The 26901-nt window shown below is 44.4% G+C and overlaps 1 pseudogene; it reads left to right on the top strand.

Annotated features, from left to right (window-relative positions):
- Window positions 1-26901, top strand: part of LOC125506843 (nuclear poly(A) polymerase 1-like) — a 44501-nt pseudogene that overhangs the window by 5522 nt on the left and 12078 nt on the right.

Here is a 26901-nt window from a genome sequence, read left to right as displayed (position 1 = left end):
TTCCAGCAATCCCCCACCAGATCCCAGAGGCATATAGAGATTTGCCTTTGGTTCCAAAACACTGTTTTATATACCGGTACTGCAGTGGAGACTGTTAAGTTGAACTTCCACCTAGAACTCTATGCTACACTAGTAAGCAACTTGAACAGTGAACTGGACCTTGAATTGCAAGTTTTCTACAAATCTAACTTCACATAAAGCCTTGACCGAAACGTGGCTACCGTGGGTCTTCCCCGCGGGTGGAGCTTATGCGTCATACTCCGAGACCTTTCATGAGTTTACTAGAGAGAACCCTACTCTCATAGATTGCGACGTTTAACAATCAGACTCATATAGGTGCGTTCTTCAAAAGATGTTCTGTAGGACAACATCTCTGCTTCAAAGAGCCACTTAGAACACATTAAGATATACATCAACCTGCCATGCAGATTAGGAGAGTATTGCATCTTTATGGAGTGGTATTTTAATAGTAAGGGTACTCTCCTCCCAGTTGACCAACAGCTTATCTTCCATATCTAATTCACGGGATCTCCGATCACAAAGAATAGGTTACCACTGTGAACAACTCATATTGTGGGTCTCATACCCATCTCCCTCGATGCATTATCTATCACATTACGTGATAGACCCTTAGTAAAAGGATCTGTCAGATTTTTAGACGTTTGGATATAATCAAATGAAATAACTCCGGAGTTTCTCATTTTTCTGACAGACTTTAACCTTCTCTAAACGTGTCTTGATGACTTCATGTTATCCTTTGAGCTGCTCACTTTCGTGATCACAGTTTGATTGTTGCAGTTCATAAGAATACCCGGTACAGGTTTCTCAACAACCGGCAAGTCATTCGAGAGCCGACGAAGCCAATCTGCTTCGACCGTAGCTGTATCTAGTGATGTGAGTTCTGCTTCCATTGTTGACCTCGTTAAGATGGTCTGCTTGCAAGACTTCCAAGAAACAGCGCCACCTCAATGAGTGAATACATATCCGCTCGTGGCCTTTATCTCATCAGCATCTGAGATCCAGTTTGAGTCACTATACCCTTCAAGCACCTTTGGGTGCCCGTTGTAGTGAATTCCATAATTTGCAGTGCCTTTCAAATAACGCAAAACTCTCTCTAGAGCTTTCCAATGCACATCTCCTGGTTTTGAAACAAACCGACTCAGTTTGCTAATAGCAAAAGAGATGTCAGGTCTTGTAGCACTGGCTAAGTACATAAACGAGCCAATAATCTGAGAATACTTCAATTGGTCTCTAGCAATTCTTCGATTCTTTCGAAGCAACACACTAGCATCATATGATGTTGGAGAGGGCTTGCTGTCACTGTAGCCAAAGCGACTCAAGATCTTTTCCACATAGTGAGATTGAAGCAATGTAATCCCACCATCATCGTCTTTCAACAACTTGATGTTCAGAATGACATTAGCCACTCCTAAATCCTTCATCTCAAAACAACGAGATAGGAAATTTTTGACCTCCTTAATAACATTCTGATTTGTTCCGAAAATCAGTATGTCATCAACATACAAGCAAAGGATAACTCCCTTGCCCCCACCATGGCAATAGTACACACATTTATCAGCTTCGTTTATAACAAAGCCTGTAGCTGTTAAAGTTCTTTCAAACTTCTCATGCCACTGTTTGGGTGCTTGCTTGAGTCCATACAAAGACTTCAGCAACTTGCACACTTTTCCTTCCTGACCATCTAGTACAAACCCATCTGGTTGTTCCATATAAATTTCCTCATCCAACTCTCCATTTAGGAAAGCAGTCTTAACATCCATTTGATGAACGAGAAGACCATGTGAGGCAGCTAGTGAAAGTAGAACTTGAATAGTGGTCAGTCGAGCCACAGGTGAGTAAGTATCAAAGAAGTCTTCACCTTCCTTTTGGGTATAACCCTTAGCCACGAGCCGAGCCTTGTACTTTTAAATAGTAGCATCAGGCCTAAGCTTCTTCTTGAATACCCATTTGCATCCTATAGGTTTGCACCCATAAGGACGATCAGTTATCTCCCAAGTTTCATTCGCTAAGATGGAATCCATCTTGCTACAAACCGCTTCCTTCCAGTAGTCAGCATCTTCACATGCATAAGCCTCTGAAATAGAACTGGGAGTGTCATCTATGAGATACACAAGAAAATCGTCACCAAAGGACGTTGCAGTCCTTTGTCTCTTGCTCCTAGTAGGAACTTCATTGTTTTCCTCCACAGGACTTTCAAAGTGTTCTATCGAAATGGCAGGTTTGGTAATTGTAACTGGTTCCTGATTCGATGAACTAGGCATCTCCTGACTAGATGAGGTAGCCATATCCTTCATGGGAAAGATATCTTCAAAGAAAGTCGCATCATTCGACTCCATGATCGTACCGACATGCATGTCAGGTACCTTAGATTTTACAACCAAGAATCTATAGCCAATGCTATGAAAAGCATATCCCAGGAAAGCACAATCCACAGTTTTTGGTCCAAGCTTCCGCTTCTTTGGAATTGGAACATTGACTTTCGCCAAACAACCCCATGTTCGCAGATAAGAGAGCTTTAACCTTTTCTTCTCCCATTCCTCGAATGGAGTTATCTCTTTGTTCTTTGTGAGGACTCGGTTCAGGACATGACATGCGGTCAATATCGCCTCCCCCCACCATGCCTTGGAGAGACCCGATGTGTCTAACATGGCGTTAACCAAATCAGTTAGAGTATGGTTCTTTCTTTCGGCCACCCCATTTGACTGAGGTGAGTAGGGAGGCGTCCTCTCATGGATTATACCATGTTCCGCACAAAAAGCATCAAATTCATTGGAAAAATACTCTCCACCACGGTCGGGCCTAAGCCTCTTGATTTTTCGATCAAGTTGGTTTTCCACTTCAGCTTTATAGATCTTGAAAAAGTTCAAAGCCTCATCCTTAGATTTCAGAAGATACACATGATAGTATCTAGTGGAGTCGTCAATTAACGTCATGAAATATTTCTTTCCACCTTTTGTCAAAACACCATTGATTTCACATATATCTGAATGTATGAGCTCTAGTGGTGCAAGATTTCTCGTTTCCGCAGTCGTGTGAGACTTACGAGGTTGCTTAGCTTGCACACAAACTTGACACTTAGATCCCTTGACAGTGGTGAAACTAGGGATTAAGTTCAACTTCGCTAGTCGCGACATGCAACCAAAATTAACATGACAAAGACGTGAATGCCCCACATTGGATTCACTATTGTTGCAAATATGATTAACAACTTTATTGCAAACGTCTGATAAGGATAAACGAAACAGACCTCCTGACTCATAGCCTTTACCAACAAAGGTTCCATACTTGGATATTACAAATTTATTCGACTCAAAGACAAGCTTGTAACCATCTCTACACAGAAGAGATCCGCTAACAAGATTTTTTATTGACGGAGGGGACATAATGCACGTTCTTCAGCCGCACGATCTTCCCCGAAGTAAACTTCAGATCGACCATGCCAACACCATGAACAAAAGCACTTGAACCGTTGCCCATCAGCACGGTTGAAGTCCCTACGGTCTGATAAGATGAAAACATGGAAATATCACCGCATACATGCACATTAGCACCCGTGTCAATCAACCAATCAGGAGAATGACATACTGAAAGAATATTGGGAAATATACCATACCCATCATCATTCATGTCAGTGTCTCCAATGACAACATTAGCGGTCTTGCCGCCTTTCCCAGGGTGATGCTTGTCATAGCGATTAGGGCAACTAGGAGCCCAATGATCAGGATCCCCACACACATGACAGACACCTTTCTTCTTGTCATTCTTCTTCTTGAAGTTCGTGTATTGCACAGCCTTGTTCTTCCCATCAAACTTTGCTTTACCATCAAACTTTCCCTTGTTCTTGAACTTGTGGGGCTGGAAGTTCTTCTTCTGTACCAGATTGGCACTAGATCCTCCCTCAATACCTTGAGCACGTGTGTCCTTTGCTCTCGCCTTTTCTTCCACATCAAGAGTGCCAATGAGATCCGGGACGGAAAACTCTTGTCTCTTATGCTTCAGCAAGGTAGCAAAGTTCCTGTGACGCCCGGGTAATTAAGCTACAGTGATCCTCTGCTAGTGATGCCACGTCACCTCGATTATAGTTGCTAATCTCAAGTTAGTTCGAAAACGATTCAGATTCAAATTCAAAATCAGTCAAACAATAAAAGTTTTCAATTATTAAAACTAAAATGTTCGGAGTGAGCCAAATATTGCCTAGGTAATTATAGTGGAGAAGCCACATTTCTATAAAATAATTAAAAGCACTAAACAAAATAAAATAGTGGCTTAAACAAATAATTAAATGCATTTTTAAATATTAAAACATTAAACTATTTTATTAGGTATGAGAAATTAATGTGGTAGTAGAGTATTTATAAATACTAATTTAGGGGCTAGTGGTATATTTTGTAAAACTAAAAATAAAGTAAAACTAAAATAGGAAAGAACCCCCCCCCCCCCCCACTGGGCTCCGGCCCAGCAAGCCACCGGCCCAACTGGGCCATCCCCCAGCCAGGCCGGCCCACCTCGGCCTACACATGCCCCCGTAACCCTAGCCATAACCACCCGTCGCCCCACTCCCCCGTCGCCCCCACGTCCCCACTCGCTCCCCCACGTTCCCCCACTCCCCTCGCTACCTCCTTCTCTGCCCGATCTGGATCGGGGCAGACCCCCGATCCCATCGGCCCGACGCCGCCGCCGATTCCCGTCGCCACCGCACTGGCGCCCCTCGCCGGACCGCTCCGCCGTCGCCCCTCCTGCTGCCTCGGCCCGTCGCTCTCCTCCCCAACTCCCCCCACCGGTCTCCAACGCGCCTCGCCGCTCCCTGGATGTCGACGTCGCCGTCGCCGGAGGCCACCTCGCCGTCCACTTCCTCGACACCTTGTCGGAGTTGCCGTGCCGCTGCACCTCGTCACCGACGCCGTCTTCTCCGTCTCCTCCCCGCGAACCGCTGCCTCAGTCCCTACAATCCCCTGTGAGCTCCCCCTCTCCTCGCACTCCCTCCTCTCACGGTCACCGCGCGCCCGCGCCGCCCGGCACGCCGTTCGCACTCCGCGCTCCTGGCCACGCTCCCACGAGCCCTTGCCACATCCGTCCGCGCCCCTGCGGCACCCCTGAACGCCCGCCCGCACTTGTTGCCGCCCCGGGACGCGGCCTCCTCTCCGCCCGCCCGCCTTGGCCGCCTCTTGCCACGTCGTGGATGCGCCCAGCCGCGTGTGCTTGGCCGGCGACCGCGACCCCCTACCACCGGCATCCCCCTGCTCTAGCGCCCGGCATCGGACGCCCGCGCCAACACTCTGGGGGCTCCATCGCCCGTTCGGGCTGTGCCCTGCATCCGGCGCCCGATAAGCCCCTGTGGGCCAATGACAAGTGGGCCTAGCCCCAGAACGGTTTAATAAAAAAATAATGTAATTAATTAATTAATTAATTAACTAATTAATTAACTTAATTAATTCTTATTAAATTAACCAATTAAGATTAATTAACCTAAAGATTAATTAACTACTGTTAATTAGCTAAATAATTAGTATGACAGTGGGGCCCACCCCCCAAATTAATTGTGATTAGTTTAATTAACCTGTTTAATTAATATGTGTCACTGACCAGTGGGACCCACTGATCAGGTTGACCAGTCAACTCTGTTGACTGCTGACGTCAGCATGACATCATGCTGATGTCATTAATTCATTTTCGAATTAAATTAAATAATTAATTAAATTCCAGAAATTAATAAAATCCTTAGAAAATCATAACTTTTAATCCATAACTCGGATTAAATTATTTTCAACATGAAAGTTGCTCAGAACGACGAGACGAACCCAGATATGCAGCCCGTTCGTTCGCCACACACCCCTAACATATCAAACTCGCAACTTTTCCCCTCCGGCTCCTCTGCCCGAAAACGCGAAACGCCGGGGATACTTTCCCGGATGTGTCCTCCCTTCACCGGTATCATCACATACCGTGTTAGGGCACCTCTAGCACCACTACTTGTCATGTCATGCATCGCTGTGCATCTGCTTGCTTAAATATTTATTGTTTCTCCCCCATCTTCTCTCGATAGACACCGAGACCGACGCTGCCGGTGACCCCCCAGTTCGACTACGGTGTTGACAACCCCTCCTTGTCTGAGCAACCAGGCAAGCCCCCCCTTTGATCACCAGATATCGCCTACTCTTCTCTATACTGCTTGCATTAGAGTAGTGTAGCATGTTACTGCTTTCCGTTATTCCTATCCTGATGCATAGCCTATCCTTGCTAATACTGTTGTTACCATTACCTGCTATCCTACTGCTTAGTATAGGATGCTAGTGTTCCATCAGTGGCCCTACACTCTTGTCCGTCTGCCATGCTATACTACTGGGCCGTGATCACTTCGGGAGGTGACCACGGGCATATACAATATACTTTACACAGTTACCTTACCTGTGATACTGTTTGGAGATGGGGGCTGAAGGGGCAGGTGGCTCCATCCCGGTAGAGGTGGGCCTGGGTTCCCGACGGCCCCCGACTGTTACTTTGAGGCGGAGCGACAGGGCAGGTTGAGACCACCTAGGAGAGAGGTGGGCCTGGCCCTGGTCGGCGTTCGCGGATACTTAACACGTTTAACGAGATCTTGGTATTTGATCTAAGTCTGGCCACTGGCTTATACGCACTAACCATCTACGCGGGGACAGTTATGGGCACTCGACGTCGTGGTATCAGCCGAAGCCTTCGTGACGTCAGCACTGAGTGGCGCGCGCCGGATTGGACTGGAACGCCTACTAGGCTAGGTCTGCTTCCGGCCGCGTTCGCAACGTGCAGGTGTGCAAAGGGCGATGGGCCCAGACCCCTGCGCCATAGGATTTATACCGGCGTGCTGACCTCTCTGTTGTGCCTAGGTAGGGCTGCGACGTGTTGATCTTCCGAGGCCAGGCATGACCCAGGAAAGTGTGTCCGGCCAAATGGGATCGAGCGTGTTGGGTTATGTGGTGCACCCCTGCAGGGAAGTTAATCTATTCGAATAGCCGTGATCTTCGGTAACAGGACGACTTGGAGTTGTACCTTGACCTTATGACAACTAGAACCGGATACTTAATAAAACACACCCTTCCAAGTGCCAGATACAACCGGTGATCGCTCTCTCACAGGGCGACGAGGGGAGGATCATCGGTTAGGGTTATGCTATGCGATGCTACTTGGAGGACTTCAGTCTACTCTCTTCTACATGCTGCAAGATGGAGGTGGCCAGAAGCATAGTCTTCGACAGGATTAGCTATCCCCCCTCTTATTCTGGCTTTCTGTAGTTCAGTCCACCGATATGGCCCTTTACACATTTACCCATGCATATGTAGTGTAGCTCCTTGCTTGCGAGTACTTTGGATGAGTACTCACGGTTGCTTTCTCCTTCTTTTCCCTCTATCCCTTCTACCTGGTTTTCGCAACCAGATGCTGGAGTCCAGGAGCCAGACGCCACCGTCGACGACGACTCCTACTACACCGGAGGTGCCTACTACTACGTGTTGCCCGCTGACGACGACCAGGAGTAGTTTAGGAGGATCCCAGGCAGGAGGCCTGTGCCTCTTTTGATCTGTATCCCAGTTTGTGCTAGCCATCTTATGGCAACTTGTTTAACTTATGTCTGTACTCAGATATTGTTGCTTCCGCTGACTCGTCTATGATCGAGCTCTTGTATTCGAGCCCTCGAGGCCCCTGGCTTGTAATATGATGCTTGTATGACTTATTTTATTTATAGAGTTGTGTTGTGATATCTTCCCGTGAGTCCCTGATCTTGATCGTACACGTTTGCGTGTATGATTAGTGTACGGTCCAATCGGGGGCGTCACAGTTCCTCCATGAAGGAGGAATTTTAGTGATGATACCTCCGGCAACAAACTTGTCTGGTAGCATACAACCGAAGCGCTCAAGTTCTCTAGCAAATGACTGTATCTCATGAGCTTGCTCAACCACGGAGCACTCTTCAGTCATCCTGTAGTCATAGAATTGCAACATGATGTACAGCTCAGTGCCAGCATCCGAGGCCCCAAACTTGGCCTCGCGTGCATCCCACATATCTTTTCCATTATCAATTGACGCATAAGCATCAACTATGTTCTCACAAAGAACACTCAAGAGAGCAGCCTTAAACAGAGTATCCATTTTCTGAAAGGCTTGTGCCTGTTGAGCATCAAGCTCCCCTTCAGGTTTGCCGAGAGTGGCGTCATAGAAACTCATGGTTTGAAACCATAAGACTGCTCTCATGCGCCACCTCTTATAGTCGATACCCTCAAACATAGGAGGTCTCATGGAAGCAGCAAAACCACTTGGGGTAAATTGCCTATAATAAGGTTTTTGGATTGTTTGAAATATGAGCAATTTACCAAATGGTTTTATTAACAGAAATACTAGATAAAGCATGACTAATATAGTAGAGATAAAACAAGTCATGCGTTCTGACAGAGAGAAGGTAAATAGCTTCTGCATATATGAACCGTAGCCTATCATATCTATAGCAGACAGTAGAACTAGTTGCATATATGCGGTAGAACCTAACATATTTAGGGCAAGTACTAGTACGAGAAACTGTGGCAGGATATCTAACAGAAAGAAGAACACATACGGGACAGCAGCAGCAGTAGCACTGGACTTGGGTTCGGTGTACTCGCCAGCCATGTCGTCGAGGAGGTGGTCGACGTCGGGGAAGAAGTCGTCGTCGGGGAAGTAGTCGTCAGAGTGCGGGGCGTCCGTGATGAAGGAGTCCGTCAGTAGTCGCGCAGAGCGCTCCCCAAAAACCTTATCACCCTTCTCCCGTACAGGACTCAAAGAGGTGCGGTTTCAGAGGCCTAGTGTCCTGACCTGCTGTGCACGCCACAAGCCGAGATGAGGAAGACAGCAGCAGCTTAGAGATTGGAACCGGTGGCGAGAGGAAGGAGAAGTTCTGGTGCGTCTCTCTGAGAGGAGCGACCTTCCTTTTATAGGCGCAAGAGAAAGAGGCGAGAGGCTGCGCCGGGAGCTGAAGGGAACGCGGGAGATGAAACGAACAGACATCAGCCGAAGGGTGCAGCGTTCGTATTCAATATCCACTACAGCAAAAACTTTCCAACTCCCGAGTGACCTTTCGTATACCCGTAGTGCGTGGCAAAAATTTAGACATCGGCTCGGCTCATTCCCGCAACCCGCGGCGCGTCGTGATGAGGCGGGCGGCGGAGGAGGAGCGCGTGTGGATGTCCCTCTTGTTCTCATGCTCATACAAGTGGGGAAAGAACCTCCCTTATAAGGAGGTCCAACTCCCACTAAACTAGCAATGTGGGACTAAACTTTAATAGTATCCCTTGATTTGCACAAATGGGCTAAGTGGGCCTCTAGGATTTATTAGGAATTTTTGAAATAGTTATTGGGCTGCCCCCAATATAGACTAAATTCCAGCATATTGATGTGTCCCATGTAAAAAGAAAAGATATCCCTTTGTTCGTTTTTCCTGGTTGAGTATGCCCTCCTCGTTCTTCCAGGACAACAGCTAGGAATAGTTGCGTTGTTTCTAGGAATGTTGTTACAGCTAATGTTCAAGTTGGAAATCCATTGTGTGTTATTTCTAGGAATGATGTTACAGCTGATGGTCAAGTTGGAAATCCATTAGCCGCTGAAAGTTGGAGTGATCCTCAATCTGCTGTAGATCGTTCTGGTGGCTATCAAAGCACCTCTTTATTGGCCTCTATTGTATCAAGTAAAGAAACCCAAAATATTTTGAATAGACATTCAAATCTTCACACAGAATATGTTGAGCATGAACATCCAGGGCGCTTTCTTGGAAGTACATCCGCTCCTGGGAACATTGCCGTGTCTGATGTAGTTACACAACCAATCAGTATGCCATCTACTTCAATTAATGTTGGTCCAACAAATGGGTTGGGCATTTGTTTCAATAGTTCACATAAGGAATTAGAGGGTGTCGTGGAAATGTCACGGCAGATGTCCTAATGGAAGGACTTAGTTGTGGAGCCATTGCGACGAGGTTAGCTTAAAGGGGTTAAACGGGACAAAGGACACAGAGAGTTTATATTGGTTCGGCCCCTTGCGGTGAAGGTAAAGGCCTACTCCAGTTGAGGTGGTATTGCTAGGATTTCGATTACCAAGGAGCAAACACGCTTTGGCTGGCCCTCGATTTGATGTTTCTTGCCCTAAGCCGATGCCGGGTCATCCACTTATATACACGGGTTGACGCCCTGCGGCCTACAGAGTCCCGACCGGCTCATACAATGTGTCTGGCTCGGTGACGTATCTTATATGCCTCATATTACAAGTCTACTCATACATGGCGGTTTACGCTTATGGGCTTTAAGCCATCTCCGGGCTTGGGCCTCTTACCGGCCTATTTATGAACTGCCATCTAGTATACTATTGGGCTTCATGGATGAACCGCCATTGTGGTTGACCCGGCCCCTCCTGGGCGGGTCATACCTGATAGTCATATCCCCAATATTAGGCCCCAGGTTGATTTGAACTTGTTCATGTCAATCTTCAACACTTAGAAAAAATCCTTCTTCCTCTGCTGTGAAACATTGTAACCTGCCATGATGTCATCTCCAGAAATTTCGGAAAACCCGCCACAACATCATCTTTAACGGATCTTTTCTCTTTAATGACCTTCCGAAAATCGAGGCGTTCAATTAGTTGGATAATCATCATTTGGTCTCCTCGTTTTTCACACCTGCCGGTTACTCTTTTCCTTATAAATAGGGTCAAACCACCCCTTTTCTCATTCTCCTCTCCTTCCCGTCTTCTTCTTCCTCGCGACGCACCACCCTGCACGAGCTCCGCCATCGTCGACCTTCGTCCTCTTCGCCAACTCCGGCCGCTGCATCACCTTGAACGGTCCAGAAACGCCGCGGCGCTCCTCCGCTATCAGCTAGCATCAGTAAGTCTTCCCTTTTCCTTTTCATGGATCTGTTCTTTAGGGTTTCGGTGTTCGTCGGTGTTCATCGTTGCTCCTCCTTCTCCTTGCTAGATCGTGTAGTTTTGATCTGAAAATAATGTAGGTCCTATGCGACAGCAGTTCTAGCACCCGCTTTTGATATTAAAACGTATCCTCATCATGACAGATCTCCTCTGGAGCACCTCCACTTTTCCGCTGCCGCCTTTGTAGGTTTAGATTTTATCTCCTTTTTTGAACAGTTGTAGATCCGAATTTATAACTTTAGCCTGCGGAACCTGTTTGTTCCAACACTTAGCAAATTTTTCTCTTGTTAGATCTTGAATATCTTAGTCATGGCGGCTTACTTTACCGGCTTATCATTACTTTATATATCATTAGCCCTCGCTTAAGCCGCCATTCTGAATGTACACTGCAACTGTTAACTTGTGATTTCACCAGCTGACTTGAACCGGCAAATTATTCCCTTATTTAGGTTGTCCTTCTTTCACAATGCCACCAAAGACAGTTACCACATGTAACTGGGTTCCTTCCATCATTACTGAAGGTACCTTGAAAGATTTTGTCAAGGTTGGATATCTACCAGAGAAGAGTGTCATGCATTACCGCGCTCCTGACCCGGGCGAAAAGAGACCTCTGCCAAAAGACGGTAAAGTCATTGTTTTCACTGATCGTATGAACCGGGGCTTCTCACCGCCCGGCTCTAAGTACTTTCGAGATGTTCTGCACTTCTTCAAACATTGGACCCAACTCCGTGTCAAACATCTGTAACTTTCAAGTTTTATGTGAAGTATACCTTCAAGAAGAGCCTAGTGTCGAGCTTTTCAGGGAATACTTCTATCCGAACCGGCAAAATGAGTTCACAAACGGGCCCAGCTTGGAACTTCGTGAAATTTCAATTCAACGCGGAAGAGACGCCATCTTTCCTCAAGCAGCTCTACCGAGTCACCCCAAGGACTGGAATCAAACATGGTCCTATTGTAAAGATATCTCGTCGTCTGATGTGAATCCATTGCCGGGTTATCGTGCTGAACGTCTTAACCCAAATTATCAACTCCCTGAGAAACTTACCGCCATTGAACGTAAGAAACTCGCCCCTACTATCAGAAAAGTCCAAGCCCTGCTAACCGGAGTTGATTTGATCCGATGTTGGGTCGCATGGCGGATCATACCCTTAAGCCGCCGGTCTGGCTTGATCTGTACTTATACCGGAGGAACAGATGATCCATTACGCCATAGCTCTCTGCGTCTGACTGAAGATGACATTGTTGAAATGGCAACAACCCTTGTAAATAGTAAATTCGAAGACTGCAAGAAAGTGGGTCTGAACCCTTTCTGCAAGCTTAACCCGCCGCCAGATGTAAGTCTCTTGATTTCACTTACTTTATCGCTTCGTCCAAATATTATGTGAGATCAAGTATGTTACCCTTCCACGGGCTAAGTCTGACTTTTGGAAGGCAAAATATGATCACAAAGCCGCCAAAAAGGCTAGCGCTGCCGCAAAAGCCGCCAGAAAGACCAGTAAGAAACCTAAGAAGTCAAGCGCCTCTGACATGTTTAAGCTGGATGACACTTCTGAGTCAGAGATAGCCCTTGACTCTCTTGGCTTGTTTTTCAACCATCTTATTGACACTGACTATTACCAGGATGACACGGGAGCCAGCCAAGCAGTTGAAGAAGAGGTAAACCAATGACTCAGACCCTTTGCCAAGACAGAAACTTCGGCGAGTAACCCGGAAAGTAAGGTTTTCGCACCCCTTGGCTTATTTAGATCCTCATTTTCTTTTGAAACGACAGCAACACGAGAATCACCGCCAGACCTGGACCAATGGAGGTGAAGAATTATCCTTCGGTTTACCAAATACTCCTCGAAAATGCCAGAATGAGGTTCTTTTTAACCTTAACTCTCTTATTTACTGGCGGGTCTCTTTCGCCAGTCACTCAATTCCTTTGATTCAATCTTGTAGGAAATTTCTCGTTCTTCCTCTAGCGATTCATCTCAGACCCAGCTGCCGGCTTTCAAGACTGCCCCTGGGTAAGAACAATTACCTTTTCTCCTATACTTTGATATCCTCGTCGTTATGCTGACTTGTACGAATTCTTTTAGTGGTCAAGCAAAGCCCAACAAGAAGGCAAAGGTGACAAAACCGGCCGAAGACCCTAAAGTACCTGAACCGGACCAGCAAGCTTCTGCACCAGACGCCTCTGAACAACAACCAGACGATCCTGCTTCCAACACTCAATCTGAAATACCTGAGTTGTCTGTTGATCAAACCAACATTGACCCTTCCACTACTGAACCGCCCAGCTCATGTAACCCGCCAAAAACTTATGTTGATGACATTCTGATCACTGGCACTGGTTTTACTGAACCGGGGAACCCAACTGTGTTAGCCAAACATTCTGCCAAGCAAGAAGTCATGAAGAGATGGAAAGTCAGATTTGATGTCTCCCACTATGCTCAATTGAGCAGTAGTGAAGTATTGTCTGGTTATCTCAATCAAGTACACTCCAGTCGTGACTTAGAAATTGAGATGGTGAAACAGATACCCTAGAAGTATGAGGTATGTCATCCGGCTTACATAGGTTATGTATATCCTGCTAGCCGCCAAGTCTTCTGATTATGATAAGAATGAATAATCTGTAGACTTATAAGAATCATAAGCTTCTGTCCTAGACTCCCTCCAAGTCCGGTTTAAAACTAAATCGGATGCTGAAAATAACGTAATTTTGCATTCATAGTCCCCAAGGGCCGGTTTAATCAGTATGAATGAGTCGGTCCTATTGACCACTTTGCACACCCAGCTCATCTTTAGGAAGATACAAGCAATATGCATTAGCCCCCAAGTGCCAAGTAGTCTTGCTTTGCAAAGTGCTTGGGAATTTTAGTTATAAAGGTCGTTTCCGTTGAAAAATTGCTTTGGTAGACATTAGCCCCCAAGTGCCAAGTGTTGTTGCTTGCAAAGTGCTTGGGACTTATATTGTTGTAATCCGCCATGAAGTATGTTTGATAAATACGTGCTGTATGCAGGCTGCTACCGCTGAATTGGAATCTCAACTTAACGATGCCAAGACCCGGCTGGCGGCTCAAGAAACTGAGACCCGGAAAGCTGAATCAAAATTCTAGTTCAGTGTGTTTGAGTCCAAAAAATTGAAGACCAGTTTTACTGCGGATAAAAAGGCTTGGGCTGAAGAAAAGACTGCCTTGATACAGCATGCTGAAAAGGCAGAGGCGGCTCTTCAGGAGGCTGCCACTGAACTCACCAGTTTAAAACATCGTGTGTCTCAGATGGTTTCTGCTTTCTTCGGTGAGTTGCCTTGTTATTCATCTAAAGTAAGTACTTGTCGCCATAACGTAAGCCGTCATTCTAATCAATCTATGACTTACTCAGGTCCTAGGAGCAGCAACCTTAGTCAAGACACTCTTGTGAAGCTCAAGGCGGTTTATACTCTCGTCGAGCAATTGTATACTGGAGCTCAACGTACATTGGCTACCATCTCTCCGGCTAATCAAGGACCCAATCTATTAAGCGATGTGCTGAAGAAATTATCAATCTTGCCCACCAGGATTCAAGAGATAAAACGGTTGTGTGCGAGAGTTAGTGCTATGACGGCCTTGAGCCGTTCTAAAGCTTGGGTACCGAAGTTAGACCCGGTGGATGTAGCCAGTGGATATCCATGTCTGAAGGAGGACGGTGCTTCTTTTGATCAACAGGATTTCGCGGCTTGTGTTAAAGCCATCTGTCCCATGCCATAGTCATTGCCGAAGAAACCAACCTCTCTAAATATCAGGCGGCTTACGACGCAGAGAATCAAAAGATGCATACTCCTGGGTACAAAGTGATGGATTTAATTCCGCCGATTCGTAAGCACACTTTTGTTCCTGAAATTGACCCATCCAATCTGATTAACAATGAAGTTGAATTCTTCGCCTTGCGTGTCTTTGACTGGTCCAAACCAAACTTCTAGACAGCGGAGGAGGAAGAAGAACCGGCAAGGGATGAACCGGAGGCCTCCCATCAGCAAGGTCAAGAGAATTGAACCGTTGGGCGATGTATAAACTTTAATTTTTGGAAAAACACTTGATCTCATTTTGGTTCATGGAGCCATGTAACCGGGTCGTTTAAAACTTGTCTGTGTTGTGCCATCGTGCATGTTTTTGTTGTCTGTAATACTGCTGATCCACCGGCTTAAAAATTATTCTGTGTATGATAGCCTTTGATTTATGCAGATTTGAATTATTATTATCCTGCACATAAAGAAAACACAAGGGCCCTGGCGGCTCACTGTCGGGCGGGTCATGGTACCCAATTAAAGCCGCTGGGGACAAATAGTCCATAATCAGAGCCGGTCTGACAACTGGTAAGTAAAACAACATACCTGTAGTATATACTTAAACTGTCGGTTTATCAGCTTCATGCAATTGAGAGGTGTTAGAGTTATACCTTCAACCATAGGATTCATCATACTTTGGCAATTGAGAGTCTGCCCTCCTGACGGGTTGTATAAACCCTAAGTGTGCTTCCAATACGAGCCGTAAACAGGGCAGCTGGCCCTGACTTAAAAAAAACCAAAAAGCAGCGAAAAACTCAAATACGAATAAGAAATCAAAAGAAATTCAAGGCTTTTGTAGACTATCAAAGTAAAGTGTCATCTTCAATGAAACTAGCCGGAGCCACTGGATTGTTCGTGCTGCCGTGATCCTGACTCACAGTGTGCCCAATCAACATTTGAACCCTAGATAAGTCTGGTCTTGCTCAAAAACTTATGAGGAGTACGTGGGGCCAGAGTAACAATATCATGGGCCGATTTATCCAAGTTTCAAGGAAGGCGGCTTATGAAGCCTAGATCCATCTGACTCTGTAAACCGTACTCTCGCATGACAAGCCGCCGTTTGTACCTTAATCAAGCTCAGATCTTGGTCAAATACGTCGTAAAGACTGATCGTTAAGAGTTCATCGGGTCAATCAGGATGATCTGATGGAGTTGAAGCAGCTAGTGTTACAGGTAGGACGACCCGGTCAGAGTTTGTTCTCTTCGGTCGAATACGCCTATGTTTGAACAAACCTGGTCAAGAGGGTAGTAACGCTATGTTTTCTTTAGTCGAATATGCCTATGTTTGAACAGGAAGCCCCCAAGTGACATACTTACAAGTGTGGCATTGAGCCGATGAAAAGGGTGCCGACAACTATGTTCTCTTTGGTGAATACACATATGTTTGAACAGGAAGCTCCCAAGTGACCATATAAACTTTTGGCCTTGCGCCTATCAAGAGGGTACCGACAGCTATGCTCGATGAGCAGGAAGCCCCCAAGTGATCATATGAACTTTGGCATTGCGCCGATCAAGAGGGTACCGACAGCTATGCTCGATGAGCAGGAAGCCCCCGAGTGATCATCAGGGACCTATGTTTGAGCTGTGCTGTGCATCCAACTCTCTTTGGTCCTTGAAATTGTGGGCGTCAAGCCTCTTAAATGATGATAAAGACTCAGCTTTGAAAAAGTGAAACGTTAGAGGCCCTGAATTGTCAGGGATGCCAGCTTTATTATACTGCTTATAATATACACATCAGATAATTATGTACATCATGAGAGCCGGAGGCTCAAGTATAGTAGGGTCGAAGATGAGCAATGTTCCACGGCCGACGGGTCTCCTCCTCCGATGTGCGTGAGTCCTTGTTGTCTCGAACGTCGACAAGGTAGTATGGCCCATTATGTAAGTTCTTGCTGACCACAAAGGGTCCTTTCCAAGGTGGTGATAATTTGTGCATATCTGTCTGATCTTGAATGATCCGGAGAACTAAATCGCCCTCTTGAAAGGTTTTGGTTTTGACCCGGCGGCTGTGATAACGCCCTAGGTCTTGCTGGTAAATCGCTGAACGAGCTGCCACGAGATCACGCTCCTCATCCAATAAGTCAAGTGCATCTTGACACGCCTTTTCATTGTTAGCCTCAACATAAGCCGCCACCTTGGGTGAATCGTGACGGATGTCACTAGGGAGAACCGCCTCTGCCCCATAAATCATGAAAAAGGGTGTGTAACCCGTAGATCTGTTAGGGGTCGTGTTGATGTTGGAGTTTCACCCTCGTCGGGTAGAGCTGCCAATCGTGTAGCTGCAGTAATCATGTTGTCCAGAGGGGTGGAGTAATGACACGACGGTGTCATCACATGATGAGGCGGAGTGCTGTTCATACGTGGCTGGCCGGGCGGTTCAACTATTCGGTTCATCACCGGCGGGTTACTGGCCCCAGTTCCAGGGGTGTTGAAGAGGTCCCTTGACTCATAAACCAAGGGCAAATGACTCTGTTGCTTCTTCCTCAAGACTTCGTGTGAGGCGTTCTGATCTACCCTAAGCCGATACGAATCTGCTTGAATCAGCCGTGCTTGGGCGTCCAAAACTGCCTGTTCTTCGGCCATCCTAGCGTTCTCTCCGCTAAGTGTGCCTTAGTTTGCGCTATTCCATCACGTAATTTAGCCACTTATACCTTCTGTTGCTCCTGGTTTTCTGGGGTTACCTCAACCTCCATCAGAGTCGCCAGAGCATCCAGTAGATCTGTTAAGACTTGAGCCGGCGGGCGAGCTGAACCGCCAGCCCCAGCTACCGTGACCGCAGCTGCACCAGAAGTTATAGCCGCGGCGGCTGTCGAGCCAAGAACCGGCTGTGTGCCAGCCATGAAGATCGCCACCCTGTTTGGTGGCTCACTAGGGTCCAGAATACTGTCGCCATCGGAACAGCCCCCAAGCCTTCCATCATGTAGCTGATACATTAAATTGGTCTCGCCCGTGGACTCACCATCAGAGCAGATCTCCGTCTCACCTCCAGAGACAGAGCCTTCCAACTCAGCCCATGGGTGAACCCAACGAAGACATGCCTTATGGCCGGCTGAGCCAGGGCGAGTCGTGCACGCTGAGCCATCTTGATGATGTCGGTGCAGATGTCCGGCTCGGGGCCTGGCTCGCCGATCTTGCCGATGAAGATGTGGATTCCGTCGAAGGGGACCAGGTACCCGTACTCAATTGAGACGGCCTAAGGGCCCCCAGCCTGCATCGTCGATGTAGAGCTTGCCGCGACAAATCTTGGTCATCCGGCCCACAGCGTATCCCTTGAGCCCTTCGAAGCTGTCCTTCAAGAACTCGAAACCACCGTGTGCTGATATCTACTACACAACCTTCTTCTTGTAGATGTTGTTGGGCCTCCAAGTGCAGAGGTTTGTAGGACAGTAGCAAATTTCCCTCAAGTGGATGACCTAAGGTTTATCAATCCGTGGGAGGCATAGGATGAAGATGGTCTCTCTCAAGCAACCCTCCAACCAAATAACAAAGAGTCTCTTGTGTCCCCAACACACCCAATACAATGGTAAATTGTATAGGTGCACTTGTTCGGTGAAGAGATGGTGATACAAGTGCAATATGGATAGTAGATAATGGTTTTTGTAATCTGAAAATATAAAAACAGCAAGGTAACTAATGATAAAAGTGAGCGTAAACGGTATTGCAATGCGTTGAACAAGGCCTAGGGTTCATACTTTCACTAGTGCAAGTTCTCTCAACAATAATAATATAATTGGATCATATAACTATCCCTCAACATGCAACAAAGAGTCACTCCAAAGTTACTAATAGCGGAGAACAAACGAAGAGATTATGGTAGGGTACGAAACCACCTCAAAGTTATCCTTTCTGATCGATCTATTCAAGAGTCCGTAGTAAAATAACATGAAGCTATTCTTTCTGTTCAATCTATCATAGAGTTCGTACAAGAATAACACCTTAAGACACAAATCAACCAAAACCCTAATGTCACCTAGATACTCCAATGTCACCTCAAGTATCCGTGGGTATGATTATACGATATGCATCACACAATCTCAGATTCATCTATTCAAACCAACACAAAGTACTTCAAAGACTGCCCCAAAGATTCTACCGGAGAGTTGATGTCTACTACACAACCTTCTTCTTGTAGATGTTGTTGGGCCTCCAAGTGCAGAGGTTTGTAGGACAGTAGCAAATTTCCCTCAAGTGGATGACCTAAGGTTTATCAATCTGTAGGAGGCGTAGGATGAAGATGGTCTCTCTCAAGCAACCCTGCAACCAAATAACAAAGAGTCTCTTGTGTCCCCAACACACCCAATACAATGGTAAATTGTATAGGTGCACTAGTTCGGCGAAGAGATGGTGATACAAGTGGTATATGGATAGTAGATAATAGTTTTTGTAATCTGAAAATATAAAAACAGCAAGGTAACTAATGATAAAAGTGAGCGTAAACGGTATTGCAATGATAGTAAACAAGGCCTAGGGTTCATACTTTCGCTAGTGTAAGTTCCCTCAACAATGATATCATAATTGGATCACATAACTATCCCTCAACATGCAACAAAGAGTCACTCCAAAGTCACTAATAGCGGAGAACGAACGAAGAGATTATGGTAGGGTACGAAACCACCTCAAAGTTATTCTTTCCAATCAATCTGTTCGGCTATTCCTATAAGTGTCACAAACAGCCCTAGAGTTCGTACTAGAATAACACCTTAAGACACAAATCAACCAAAACCCTAATGTCACCTAGATACTCCAATGTCACCTCAAGTATCCGTGGGTATGATTATACGATAGGCATCACACAATCTCAGATTCATCTATTCAACCAACACAAAGGACCTCAAAGATTGCCCCAAAGTTCTACCGGAGAATCACGACGAAAACGTGTGCCAACCCCTAGGCATAGGTTCATGGGTGGAACCCGCAAGTTGGTCACCAAAACATACATCAAGTGAATCACGTGATATCCCATTGTCACCACAGATATCCATGGCAAGACATACATCAAGTGTTCTCAAATCTTTAAAGACTCAATCCGATAATATAACTTCAAAGGGGAAACTCAATCCATTACAAGATAGTAGAGGGGGGAAGAAACATCATAGGATCCAAATATAATAGCAAAACTCGCGATACATCAAGATCGTATCACCTCAAGAACACGAGAGAGAGAGAGAGAGAGATCAAACACATAGCTACTGGTACATACCCTCAGCCCCGAGGGAAAACTACTCCCTCCTCGTCATGGAGAGCACCGGGATGATGAAGATGGCCACCGGAGAAGGATTGCCCCTCCGGCAGGGTGCCGGAACGGGTCTAGATTAGTTTTCGGTGGCTACGGAGGCTTCTGATGGCGGAACTCCCGATCTATTGTGCTCACGGATGTTTTTAGGGTATATGGAGATATATAGGCGGAAGAAGTACGTCAGGGGGGCACGAGGGGCTCACGAGGGTGGAGGGCGCACCCAGGGGGTGGGCACGCCCCCCTGCCTCGTGACCTCCTCGCAGATCCCCCGACGTGCACTCCAAGTCTTCTGGGCTTCTTTCCTTCCAAAAACGAGTTCCGTGAAGTTTCAGGTCAATTGGACTCCGTTTGATTTTCCTTTTCTTCGAAACCCTAAAACAGGGTAAAAACAGAAACTGGCACTGGGCTCTGGGTTAATAGGTTAGTCCCAAAAATGATATAAAAGTGTATAATAAAGCCCATAAACATTCAAAACAGTAGATAATATAGCATGGAGCAATCAAAAATTATAGATACGTTGGAGACGTATCAGCATCCCCAAGCTTAATTCCTGCTCGTCCTCGAGTAGGTAAATGATAAAAACAGAATTTTTGATGCGGAGTGCTTCTTGGCATAATTTCAATGTAAATCTTCTTAATTGTGGTATGAATATTCAGATTCGAAATATTCAAGACAAAAGTTCATATTGATACAAAAATAATAATACTTCAAGCATACTAACAAAGCAATTATGTCTTCTCAAAATAACATGGCCAAAGAAAGTTCATCCCTACAAAATCATATAGTTTAGTCATGTTTCATTTTCGTCACACAAGAATGCTCTCATCATGCACAACCCCGATGACAAGCCAAGCAATTGTTTCATACTTTAGTAATCTCAAACCTATAAACTTTCACGCAATACATGAGCGCGAGCCATGGATATAGCACTATGGGTGGAATAGAATAATGAGGGGGTTATGTGGAGAAGACAAAAAGGAGAAAGTCTCACATTAACGAGGCTAATCAATGGGCTATGGAGATGCCCATCGATTGATGTTAATGCAAGGAGTAGGGATTGCCATGCAACGGATGCACTAGAGCTATAAATGTATGAAAGCTCAAAAAAAGAAACTAGTGGCTGTGCATCCAACTTGCTTGCTCACGAAGACCTAGGGCACTTGAGGAGGCCCATTGTTGGAATATACAAGCCAAGTTCTATAATGAAAAATTCCCACTAGTATGAAAGTGATAACATGAGAGACTCTCTACTATGAAGATCATGGTGCTACTTTGAAGCACAAGTGTGGTAAAAGGAAAGTAACATTGTCTCTTCTCTCTTTTTCTCTCATTTTTTTGGGCCTTCTCTCTTTTTTATGGCCTTTCTCCTTTTTTGGGGCCTTCTCTTTTTTATGGCCTTTCTCTTTTTTTATTCCTCACTTGGGACAATGCTCTAATAATGATGATCATCACACTTTTATTTAATTACAACTCAATGATTACAACTCGATACTAGAACAAAGATGACTCTATATGAATGCCTCTGGCGGTGTACCGGGATATGCAATGAACCAAGCGTGACATGTATGAAAAATTATGGATGGTGGCTTTGCCACAAATACGATGTCAACTACATGATCATGCAAAGCAATATGACAATGATGATGCGTGTCATAATAAACGGAATGGTGGAAAGTTGCATGGCAATATATCTCGGAATGGCTATGGAAATGCCATAATAGGTAGGTATGGTGGCTGTTTTGAGGAAGATATAAGGAGGTTTATGTGTGAAAGAGCGTATCATATCACGGGGTTTGGATGCACCGGCGAAGTTTGCACCAACTCTCAATGTGAGAAAGGGCAATGCACGGTACCGAAGAGGCTAGCAAGGATGGAAGGGTGAGAGTGTGTATAATCCATGGACTCAACATTAGTCATAAAGAACTCACATACTTATTGCAAAAATATACAAGTCATCAAAAACCTCGGTACTACGCGCATGCTCCTAGGGGGATAGATTGGTAGGAAAAGACCATCGCTCGTCCCCGGCCGCCACTCATAAGGAGGACAATCAAATAACACCTCATGTTTCAAATTTGTTACACAATGTTTACCATACGTGCATGCTACGGGACTTGCAAACTTCAACACAAGCATTTCTCAAATTCACAACTACTCAACTAGAACGACTTTGATATTATTACCTCCATATCTCAAAACAATCATTAAGCATCAAACTTCTCTTAGTATTCAATACTCTATATGAAAGTTTTATTATTTTTGGATGCCTAGCATATTAGGTTTATTTAAGCAAATTACCATGCTATTGAAGACTCTCAAAATAATATAAGTGAAGCATGAGAGTTCATATATTTCTTCAAAATAAAACTACCACCATGCTCTAAAAGATATAAGTGAAGCACTAGAGCAAATGACAAACTACTCCGAAAGATATAAGTGAAGATCAAAGAGTAGTCAAATAATTATGCAACTATGTGAAGACTCTCTAACATTTAATAATTTCAGACCTTGGTATTTTATTCAAAAAGCAAGCAAAGAAAAATAAAATGACATTATAAGAATGGCAAACATCATGTGAAGAAGCAAAAACTTAGGATCAACCAAAACTAACCGATAATTGTTGAAGAAGAAAGGTGGGATGCCAACCGGGGTATCCCCAAGCTTAGATGATTGAGACTTCTCGAAATATTATCTTGGGGTGCCTTGGGCATCCCCAAGCTTGATCTTTTGTGTCTCCTTAATTCCTCTCATATCACGGTCTCCCTAAATCTCAAAAGCTTCATCCACACAAAACTCAACAAGGACTCGTGAGATAAGTTAGTATAAACCATTGCCAAAACTTTATCATACTCTACTGTAGAAAATCACTAAAATTATTATTCAACATTGCATACTAAATGCCTCTGCATATTTAATAGTCCTATCCTCAAATAGAATCATTAAAGAAGCAAACATATGCAAACAATGCAAACATAACAGCAATCTGCCTAAACAGGACAGTCTGTAAAGAATGCAGCAACATCCATACTTCCCTAGCTCCAAAAATTATGAAAGAAAATTCCCACTGTAGTAAATTTACAAGAGCTTCATATGCAAAAGGTTTCAACATTTTATCACATTCTTAATTTTCTAGGGAATTATTGCAACAGCGGTAAACTTTATGTTTTCAGACAGCAACATGTATACTTGTAACATAGGCATAGTAAAGGCTATCAATGCCACTTTTATTGAAATAAAAGATGCAAAACATTGTTCTAAATAACAGCATGCAAATCCTACCAAAATAAATTGACGCTCCAAGCAAAACACATATCATGTGGTGAATAAAAATATAGCTCCAAGTAAAGTTACCGATGGAAGTAGACGAAAGAGGGGATGCCTTCCGGGGCATCCCCAAGCTTAGGCTTTTGGTTGTCCTTGAATATTTCCTTGGGGTGCCTTGGGCATCCCCAAGCTTAGGCTCTTGCCACTTCTTATTCCATAATCCATCGAATCTTTACCCAAAACTTGAAAACTTCACAACACAAAACTTAACAGAAAACTCGTAAACTCCGTTAGTATAAGAAAGCAAATCACCATCATAAGGTACTGTAATGAACTAATTCTAAATTCATATTGGTGTAATATCTACTGTATTCCAACTTCTCTATGGTTCATACCCTCCGATACTACTCATAGATTCATCAAAATAAGCAAACAACAAGATGAAAACAGAATCTGTCAAAAACAGAACAGTCTGTAGTAATCTGAATCAAACGTATACTTATGGAAATCATACAATTCTCAAATAAATTGATGGGCCTGAGGAATTTATCTATTAATCATCTTCAAAAAGAATTAACTAAATAGCACTCTTCAAATAAAAATGGCAGCAATTCTCGTGAGCGCTAAAGTTTCTGTTTTTTACAGCATGATCAACAAGACTTCTCCCAAGTCTTCCCAAAGGTTCTACTTGGCACAAACACTAATTAAAAGCATAAAACCACATCTAAACAGAGGCTAGATGAATTATTTATTACTAAACAGGAGCAAAAATCAAGGAAAAAAATAAAATTGGGTTGCCTCCCAACAAGCGCTATCGTTTAACGCCTCTAGCTAGGCATGATGATTTCAATGATGCTCACATAAAAGATAAGAATTGAAATATAAAGAGAGCATCATGAAGAATATGACTAGCACATTTAAGTATAACCCACTTCCTATGCATAGAGATTTTGTGAGCAAACAACTTATGAGAACAATAATCAACTAGCATAGAAGGGCAAAACAAGCATAACTTTGAAACTTTAAGCACATAGAGAGGAAACTTGATATTATTGCAATTCCTACAAGCATATGTTCCTCCCTCATAATAATTTTCAGTAGCATCATGAATGAATTCAACAATATAACCAGCACCTAAAGCATTCTTTTCATGATCTACAAACATAGAAAATTTACTACTCTCCACATAAGCAAAATTCTTCTCTTGAATAGTAGTGGGAGCAAACTCAACAAAGTAGCTATCATGGGATTGAAAATTGAAATCAAGATGACAAGTTTCATTGTTATCATTATTCTTTAAAGCATACGTGTCATCACAATAATCATCATAGATAAGAGGCATGCTTTCATCATAATAAATTTGCTCATCAAAACTTGGGGGACAAAAAATATCATCTTCATCAAACATAGCTTCCCCAAGCTTGTGGCTTTGCATATCATTAGCATCATGGATATTCAAGGAATTCATACTAACAACATTGCAATCATGCTCATCATTCAAAGATTTAGTGTCAATCATTTTATAGATTTCTTCTTCTAGCACTTGAGCACAATTATCCTTTCCATCATACACACGAAAGATATTAAAAAGGTGAAGCGTATGAGACAAACTCAATTCCATTTTTTTATAGTTTTCTTTTATAAACTAAACTAGTGATAAAACAAGAAACTAAAAGACTCGATTGCAAGATCTAAAGATATACCTTCAAGCGCTAACCTCCCTGGCAACGGCGCCAGAAAAGAGCTTGATGTCTACTACACAACCTTCTTCTTGTAGACGTTGTTGGGCCTCCAAGTGCAGAGGTTTGTAGGACAGTAGCAAATTTCCCTCAAGTGGATGAACTAAGGTTTATCAATCCGTAGGAGGCGTAGGATGAAGATGGTCTCTCTCAAGCAACCCTGCAACCAAATAACAAGGAGTCTCTTGTGTCCCCAACACACCCAATACAATGGTAAATTGTATAGGTGCACTAGTTCGGCGAAGAGATGGTGATACAAGTGGTATATGGATAGTAGATAATAGTTTTTGTAATCTGAAAATATAAAAACAGCAAGGTAATTAATGATAAAAGTGAGCGTAAACGGTATTGCAATGATAGTAAACAAGGCCTAGGGTTCATACTTTCTCTAGTGTAAGTTCCCTCAACAATGATATCATAATTGGATCACATAACTATCCCTCAACATGCAACAAAGAGTCACTCCAAAGTCACTAATAGTGGAGAACAAACGAAGAGATTATGGTAGGGTACGAAACCACCTCAAAGTTATTCTTTCCAATCAATCTGTTCGGCTATTCCTATAAGTGTCACAAACAGCCCTAGAGTTCGTACTAGAATAACACCTTAAGACACAAATCAACCAAAACCCTAATGTCACCTAGATACTCCAATGTCACCTCAAGTATCCGTGGGTATGATTATACGATAGGCTTCACACAATCTCAGATTCATCTATTCAACCAACACAAAGGACCTCAAAGAGTGCCCCAAAGTTCTACTGGAGAATCACGACGAAAACGTGTGCCAACCCCTAGGCATAGGTTCATGGGTGGAACCCGCAAGTTGGTCACCAAAACATACATCAAGTGAATCACGTGATATCCCATTGTCACCACAGATATCCATGGCAAGACATACATCAAGTGTTCTCAAATCTTTAAAGACTCAATCCGTTAATATAACTTCAAAGGGGAAACTCAATCCATTACAAGATAGTAGAGGGGGGAAGAAACATCATAGGATCCAAATATAATAGCAAAACTCGCGATACATCAAGATCGTATCACCTCAAGAACACGAGAGAGAGAGAGAGAGAGAGATCAAACACATAGCTACTGGTACATACCCTCAGCCCCGAGGGAAAACTACTCCCTCCTCATCATGGAGAGCACCGGGATGATGAAGATGGCCACCGGAGAAGGATTGCCCCTCGGGCAGGGTGCCGGAACGGGTCTAGATTAGTTTTCGGTGGCTACGGAGGCTTCTGATGGCGGAACTCCCGATCTATTGTGCTCACGGATGTTTTTAGGGTATATGGAGATATATAGGCGGAAGAAGTACGTCAGGGGGGCCACGAGGGGCTCACGAGGGTGGAGGGCGCACCCAGGGGGTGGGCGCGCCCCCCTGCCTCGTGACCTCCTCGCAGATCCCCCGACGTGCACTCCAAGTCTTCTGGGCTTCTTTCCTTCCAAAAACGAGTTCCGTGAAGTTTCAGGTCAATTGGACTTCGTTTGATTTTCCTTTTCTTCGAAACCCTAAAACAGGGTAAAAACAGAAACTGGCACTAGGCTCTGGGTTAATAGGTTAGTCCCAAAAATGATCTAAAAGTGTATAATAATGCCCATAAACATTCAAAACAGTAGATAATATAGCATGGAGCAATTAAAATTATAGATACGTTGGAGACGTATCAAGAGTCAAGATGAAAATGTGTGCCAACCCCTATGCATAGGTTGATGGGTGGAACCCGCAAGTTGATCACCAAAACATACATCAAGTGGATCAACAGAATACCCCATTGTCACCATGGGTATCCCACGCAAGACATACATCAAGTGTTCTCAAATCCTTAAACACTCAATCCGATAAGATAACTTCAAAGGGAAAACTCAATTTGTCACAAGAGAGTAGAGGGCGAGAAACATCATAAGATCCAA

Source organism: Triticum urartu, chromosome 5A (genome assembly GCF_056163025.1).
Source record: "Triticum urartu cultivar PI428250 chromosome 5A, HENAU_Tu73, whole genome shotgun sequence".
In the NCBI taxonomy this organism is placed as follows: Eukaryota; Viridiplantae; Streptophyta; class Magnoliopsida; order Poales; family Poaceae; genus Triticum; species Triticum urartu.
The sequence above is the reverse complement of the archived record's forward strand: the minus strand, read 5'-3'. Positions and strand labels throughout refer to the sequence as shown.